Genomic DNA, 7,886 nt, shown 5'->3' with positions numbered 1-7,886 from the left:
CCAAGGTCACAGAGAAGACAAGTGGCGGAGCTGGGATGAGAAGAGCCCACTGTTGGGTAGGGACTGTCTCTATATGTTGCCAACTTGTCCTTCCCAAGCGCTTAGTACAGTGCTCTGCACACAGTAAGCGCTCAATAAATACGATTGATGATGATGATGAACCCAGGTCTTCTGACAGGGAGGCCTGTGCTCTTTCCACTAGGCCACGCCGCTTCTCAGTGCTGGATCCACAGTAAGCGCTTAACAGATAGTAATAATGATGGCATTTATTAAGCGCTTACTATGTGCAAAGCACCGTTCTACGACCACACAACAAAGCCTAGGGTTAGAGAGGCAGTGTGGCTTAGTGGAAAAGAGCCCGGGCTTGGGAGTCAGAGGTCGTGGGTTCTAATCCCGGCTCCGCCACTTATCAGCTGTGTGACCTTGGGCGAGTCGCTTCACTTCCCTGTGCCTCAGTTACCTCATATGTAAAAGGGGGACTATGACTGTGAGCCCCGCGTGGGACACCCTGATGACCTTGTATCGACCCCAGTGCTTAGAACAGTGCTTGGCACATAGTAGGCGCTTAACAAATACCACCATTATTACTCCTCCCTTCAAGGACCTGCTGAGAGCTCTCCTCCTCCAGGAGGCCTTCCCAGACTGAGCCCCTTCCTTCCTCTCCCCCTCGTCCCCCTCTCCATCCCCCCATCTTACCTCCTTCCCTTCCCCACAGCACCTGTATATATGTATATATGTTTGTACAGATTTATTACTCTATTTTACTTGTACATATCTATTCTATTTATTTTATTTTGTTAGTATGTTTTGTTTTGTTCTCTGTCTCCCCCTTTCAGACTGTGAGCCCAATGTTGGGTAGGGGCTGTCTCTATATGTTGCCAATTTGTACTTCCCAAGAGCTTAGTACGGTGCTCTGCACATAGTAAGCGCTCAATAAATACGATTGATGATGATGATGATTATTATTAAATAGAACAGTGCTTTGCATGTAGTAAGCGCTTAATAAATGCCATTATTATTATTATTATTATTATTATTATTATTATTATTATTATTATTATTAAAGCCAGCCGACCCAGACGACAACCAGCCTGGCCACTGATCCTCGCGACGCTGAGGGTCCGCGTCGGGCTCTCGCTCCCCCACCGTCCTCCGGCCCTCGGCAGTCGCGGTGTTTCTGGGGGGCTGCCGCCTGCCTAGGGTCTCCCCGCCCGGCGTCCCGGACGGGATCCCTCGACGGGCCGGCCCGGCCGTTACCTTGGAGTTGAGCATGATCTCGGGGGCCCGGTACCAGCGCGTAGCCACGTACTCCGTCAGGAAGCCCGTGTGGTCGTGGTCCGGGTCGGCGACCCGCGCCAGCCCGAAGTCGCAGATCTGGGGGCACGGAGAGCGGGCCGTTTGTCGCACCCCGCCGGGGTCCCCTCGGCCACCCCCCCCGCCGCCCGCCCGGGGCCGGGACCCACCTTGAGGTCGCACGTGGTGTTGAGCAGCAGGTTGGAGGGCTTGAGGTCCCGGTGGAGGACGTTGGCGGAGTGGATGTACTTGAGGCCCCTCAGGATCTGGTAGAGGAAGTAGCAGATGTGGTCGTTGCTGAGGTGCTGCGTCTTCAGGAGCTTGTACAGGTCCGTCTCCATCAGGTCCTGCACGATGTAGCTGCCCGGGACTGTCAAGGACGGGCACCCAGGAGGGGGACGCCGGCTCGCCCGGGGACCTTGGGCCCCGCACGCCGTCCTGCTCACATATTTGGGACCGAAGCCCCTTCCTGGGGGCCACTGCTGCCCAGCCAAAGCTCCCGCGCCCTTCCCCGCCGTGGCTGCCAGCCCCTCTCTGGGGAAACCTTGGCCTCGGGCATAGGCGCTCTCGCCAATTAAAGCCCTCAACCCCCTTGCCCCCTCCCCTCCCTCACCTCCCCACTCTCCTTCTTCACCTCAGAGCCCACGCACATGGCTCCTCTAATGCTAAGCTTCTCACTGGACCGCGACCTCCCGTCTCGCCGCCGACCTCTCACCGACGTCCTGCGTCTGGCCTAGAATGCCCTCACGCTTCAAATTCATCAAATTCACGAGAAGCAGCGTGGCTCGGTGGGAAGAGCCCGGGCTTTGGAGTCAGAGGTCAGGGGTTCAAATCCCGGCTCCACCAACTGTCAGCTGTGTGACCTTGGGCGAGTCACCTAAGTTCTCTGGGCCTCAGTTCCCTCATCTGGAAAATGGGGATTAAGACTGCGAGCCCCCTGTGGGACAGCCTGATCACCTTGTATCCCTCCCAGCGCTTAGAACAGTGCTGGGCACATAGTAAGCGCTAAACAAATATTATTATTATTAAAATAGGGGTGAAGCCTGTGAGTCCCAAGTGGGACAACCTGTTGACCTTGTATCCCCACCAGCGCTTAGAACAGTGCTTGGCACACACTAAGTGCTAAACAAATATTATTATTATTAAAATAGGGGTGAAGCCTGTGGGCCCCACGTGGGACAAACTGTTGACCTTGTATCCCCCCCAGCGCTTAGAACAGTGCCTGGCACATAGTAAGCGCTTAACAAATATTATTATTAAAATGGGGGTGAAGCCTGTGAGCCCCCCGTGGGACAACCTGATCGCCAGCGCTTAGAACAGTGCCTTGCACATAGTAAGCGCTTTATAAATGCCATTATTATTATTATTATTATCATCCCCCCTCCCGGTCCCAAAGTCCTTTCGTACGTAGCTCTAATTTCTATATTTATGTTAACGTCTGTCTCCTCCTCCTCTAATAATAATAATAATAATGATGGCATTTGTTAAGCGCTTACTATGTGCAAAGCACTGTTCTAAGCACTGGGGGGGATACAAGGTGATCAGGTTGTCCCACGCGGGGCTCATCCTCTAGACTGTCAGCTTGGTGTGGGCAGGGAATGTGTCTGTTATATTGTTATACTGTCCTCTCCCAAGCACAGTGGGCGCTCAATAAATACGACTGACTGGCTGAGTCCGGTCCGGCCTGGCCACGTTGGGGTGGCCACAGTGGGGCAAGCCTGCCTTTGCCCAGAGTTTCCCAGGGTCACCCTCTATGCCCCGCGAAGACTAGGGTGATGGGGGGAGCAGACCTCTCCGCGAAGACTAGGGTGATGGGGGGAGCGGACCTCTCCGGGAGGACGGGAGGGAGTCCGAAGGCCAATCCTCCCCACGGCCAACGCCTCAGCACACCCCCCTTTTAGGGGTGCAAAGCCTCTACCCCCCACGCCAGGCTTCACAACAGAGCACCCGGCCTTGCCCGCCCGAGGCCGGGCTGGCAACCTCCACGTCTCCCCCTTTCCGCCTCCCAGTCCTTTCACCCCTTTCCCGTAAATCCCAGCTAATCCCACCTCTGCCCCTTGTCCTCTGTGTGACCTTGGGCAAGTCACTTAACTTCTCTGTGCCCAAGTTACCACATCAGCAAAATGGGGGTGGACTGTGAGTCTCACGTGGGACCTGGGTGGTGTCCAGCCTGATGAGCTGGTATCCGGCCCAGCTTTTGAACGGTGCCAGGCACATGGTAAGGGCTTACAAATGCCATTTAAAAAGAAAAAATACACATATATATTATGTATATATAATACATATATATGTATTATTTACACACGTGTGTGTGTGTGTGTGCATATATATGTATATATATGTGTGTATATATATACGTATATATATGTGTGTATATATATACAGGGCCATGGGGGGAGCGGACCTCTCTGGGAGGACAAGAGGGAGTTCGAAGACCAATCTTCCCCACAGCTGTATTTATATGTATATAAATACATACACATATGCATGTACATATGCATATGTATATAAATACATGTACACATGTGTATAAATACATATACATATGTATATAAATGCATATACATATGAATATAAATGCGTATTCATATGTATATAAATGCATATACATATGTATATAAATGCATATACATATGTATATAAATGCATACATAATAATAATAATGATGGCATTTGCTAAGCACTATGTGCAGAGCACTGTTCAAAGTGCTGGGGGGCGATACAAGGTGATCAGGTTGTCCCATGTGCGGCTCACAGTCTTAACCCCCATTTTACAGATGAGATAACTGAGGCTCAAAGAACTTAAGTGACTTGCCCAAGGTCACACCGCAGACGTGGCAGAGCCGGGATTCGAACCCATGACCTCGGACTCCAGAGCCCGTGCTTTCCACTGAGCCACGCTGCTTCTCTCTCTATATGTATATAAATACATACATATGTATATAAATACATATATGTGTGTATATAAATACATGTGTATATAAAAAGATATGTATGTAAATACAGATATATGTATATAAATACAGATATATGCATGTAAATACAGATATATGCATGTAAATACATATATGTGTATGTAAATACATATATGTATGTAAATACATATATGTGTATGTAAATATATGTGTATGTGCATGTTTTTTTCTTTTATATATATACATATACATGTAGATAGATAGACAGATAGATAGATAGATAGATAGATAGATAGATAGATATAGATAAATATATACATATATATATATATATACACATATATACTGATATATATATATATATCAGTGTTCTCCCCAGCGCTCCCACTGTCGGCAACCAACCCATTCCCACCTCTCTCCTCCTTCTTGGGCAACTGGCTTTTCGTCTCTTCTCACCCCTCTCCTACCGCCCCAACCGCTGTTCTCTGGGCCCCCCTGTCCCGACCAGTCTCATCTCTGGACAGAAGGAGGGCCTATTTTTAGATGGCCTCCTGACTAAAATAGGACTACAGGGCCTCGGTGAGAGAGATGGGAAGGAGGAGGGGAGAAGAGGGGATCGATGGAGTTGCTTGGGGGGGAGAGAAAATACGAGGGAGGGGGGAGAAAGGGACTCGGGGCAAGAACGCTTCTCCATCCTTAGGGAGAGGTCAGAATTCCCGGTCTCCCCAGCCGGCCCGTCGGTCTCTCTCCCGGTGGGCAGGCGGCGCCGGCTGGTCCTCGGACAGAGCTCGGCCACGGGGCTCCGTTACCCCCCGTCCATCTCCCTCCCAAGCCAAGGGCGTCACGCTGACGGTAAATGAAGACCCACCCACTGAAACTGGGAAAACTGGGATGGCCGGGTCCCTCCGGGGTGAGCAGGGGTCACCCCAAGGTCACCAGTGGGATCAGAGAACAAAAAAGGGGTTCAGGTGGTGGGGTGGCTGACTGAGTGGAGGTGACGACCCTGGTTTGGGAGTCTAAACTGCAAGGAGGTGGGGGGGACCGATAAAGGCCCATGCAAGAGGGGCAACCGTTACCCCAGGAAGGCTGGGAAGCAGCGTGGCATGGCCCACCATGCCTGGGAGTCAGAAGGACACAGGTTCTAATCCCAGCTTTGCCACTTGCCTGCTGTGTGACTTTGGACAATCCCCTTCGCTTCTCTGGGCCTCGATGACCTCAACTGCAAAATGGGGATTAAGACCGGGAGCCCTATATGGGACAGGGACTGTGTCCAACCTGCTTAGCTTGTATCTACCCCAGTGCTTAGTAAATAATAATAATAATAATTGTGGTATTTGCTAAGCAGTTACTATGTACCAGAGAAGCAGCGTGGCTCAGTGGAAAGAGCCCGGGCTTTGGAGTCAGAGGTCGTGGGTTTGAATCCCAGCTCCACCACAAGTCTGCTGTGTGACCTTGGGCAAGTCACTTAACTTCTCTGAGCCTCAGTTACCTCATCTGTAAAAATGGGGATTAAGACTGTGAGCCCCACATGGGACAACTTGATCACACTGTATCCCCCCCCAGCACTTAGAACAGTGCTTTGCACATAGTAAGCGCTTAGCAAATGCCATCATTACCAGGCAATCAATCAATCAATCGTATTTATTGAGCATTTACTGTGTGCAGAGCACTGGACTAAGTGCTTGGGAAGTCCAAGTTGGCAACATATAGAGACAGTCCCTACCCAACAGTGGGCTCATCGTCTAAAAGGGGGAGACAGAGAACAAAACCAAACATACTAACAAACTAAAATAAATAGAATAGATATGTACAAGTAAAATAAATAAATAAATAGAGTAATAAATATGTACAAACATATATACATATATACAGGTGCTGTGGGGAAGGGAAGGAGGTAAGATGGGGGGGATGGACAGGGGGATGAGGGAACACTGGGATAGATATAAGGTAATCGAATTTCCTTTTTCCTCTCCTCCTCCCCGCCCTACCTCCTTCCCCTCCCCACAGCACCTGTATATATGTTTGTACAGATTTATTACTCTATTTATTTTACTTGTACATATTTACTATTCTATTTATTTTGTTAATGAGGTGCATCTAGCTTTATCTCTACTTATTCTGATGACTTGACACCTGTCCACATGTTTTGTTTTGTTGTCTGTCTCCCCCTTCTAGACCGTGAGCCCGCTGTTGGGTAGGGACCGTCTCTATATGTCACCGACTTGTACTTCCCAAGTGCTTAGTACGGTGCTCCGCACACAGTAAGCGCTCCATAAATACGACTGAATGAATGAACTGGACGCAGTCCCTGAGCCACTCAGGGCTCACAGTCTTCCTCCCCATCTTCCAGAGGAGGTAACTGAGGCCCAGAGAAGTGTTTGTACATATTTGTTACTCTATTTATTTGTTTATTTATTTTACTTGTACATATCTATTCTATTTTACTTTGTAGTATGTTTGGTTTTGTCTCCCCCTTTTAGACTGTGAGCCCACTGCTGGGTAGGGACTGTCTCTATATGTTGCCAATCTGTACGACCCAAGAGCTTAGTACAGTGCTCTGCACACAGTAATCGCTCAATAAATATGATTGATGATGATGATGACGAAGCGACTTGGCCAAGGTCACACAGCAAACAAGTGGCAGAACCGGGATTAGGACCAGGTCTGTGCTCTATCCACTGGGCCATGCTGCTTTTCAGGATAGTACCCGGCATATAGGAAGGGCTTAACGAATTCCCTAAATTCCCTAAAAAAAATTTTTTTTTAAAAAAGCGGCTTCTCCCCCTTTTAGACTGTGAGCCCACTGTTGGGTAGGGACTGTCTCTATATGTTGCCAACTTGTATTTCCCAAGCGCTTAGTACAGTGCTCTGCACACAGTAAGCGCTTAATAAATACGATTGATTGATTGATTGATTGACTGATTCTCCCAACAGAGCCCTTTCTACTAGGAAGGCTGATCCCAGCAGCCGACGACGGGGTCGGTGGAGCCCGTTAACGGGCTTCCATTAGCGCTGCAAAGGGAACCAACTGCAAGGATTTCGACTTCACCGCTGACCTGAAACTTGCCTTCTAAACAGGAAAAGCGGCTCCCCGAGGGGTGCTAATGATTGCCGCCGTGAATCAGAGCGATGTCACTGCACAAATTCACAACGGTTCCCTTCAACTCTGGCCTTACAGCGTGCCGGCTTTCCACAACCTTCCTGATTGGCACCCGATGCGACAGTAGGCTCCCTGCTCGGACTATCCTTCCCGAATCTCCTTGTTGCCCGCGAGAACAGTGTCTGACCGGGCGCAGCCCTAGGATACCCCGGGGAAGGCGGCAACCCCATGGACCCCCCGCGAAGGAAGGATACACATCTTTCATCTGCTCAATGGTCGGTGCGCGGATGATGTCGTTGATGCCGATGATATTCTCGTGCCGGAAGCGCAGTAAGATCTTGATCTCCCGCAGAGTTCTCTGGCAGTACGTCTGGTGCTCGAACGGGCTGATTTTCTTGATGGCCACCCGAACTTTATTGACGTTATCGTAGGCGGAGCTGCAAGAGACCGGGACGGAGGAGGAGACAGTGAAGACGGGGTTGCAGACCCCGGTCTCTGAGCCCCCGCTTCACGATGGACCTCCCGTGTCCTCTCGGGCCCTGCCTTTCGCCAACTCCCAGGCCCTGGGATTTGTTCTG

The sequence above is a fragment of the Tachyglossus aculeatus genome, unplaced genomic scaffold (assembly GCF_015852505.1).
Source record: "Tachyglossus aculeatus isolate mTacAcu1 unplaced genomic scaffold, mTacAcu1.pri scaffold_207_arrow_ctg1, whole genome shotgun sequence".
NCBI classification, from domain to species: Eukaryota; Metazoa; Chordata; class Mammalia; order Monotremata; family Tachyglossidae; genus Tachyglossus; species Tachyglossus aculeatus.
Note: the sequence above shows the minus strand (reverse complement) of the source record.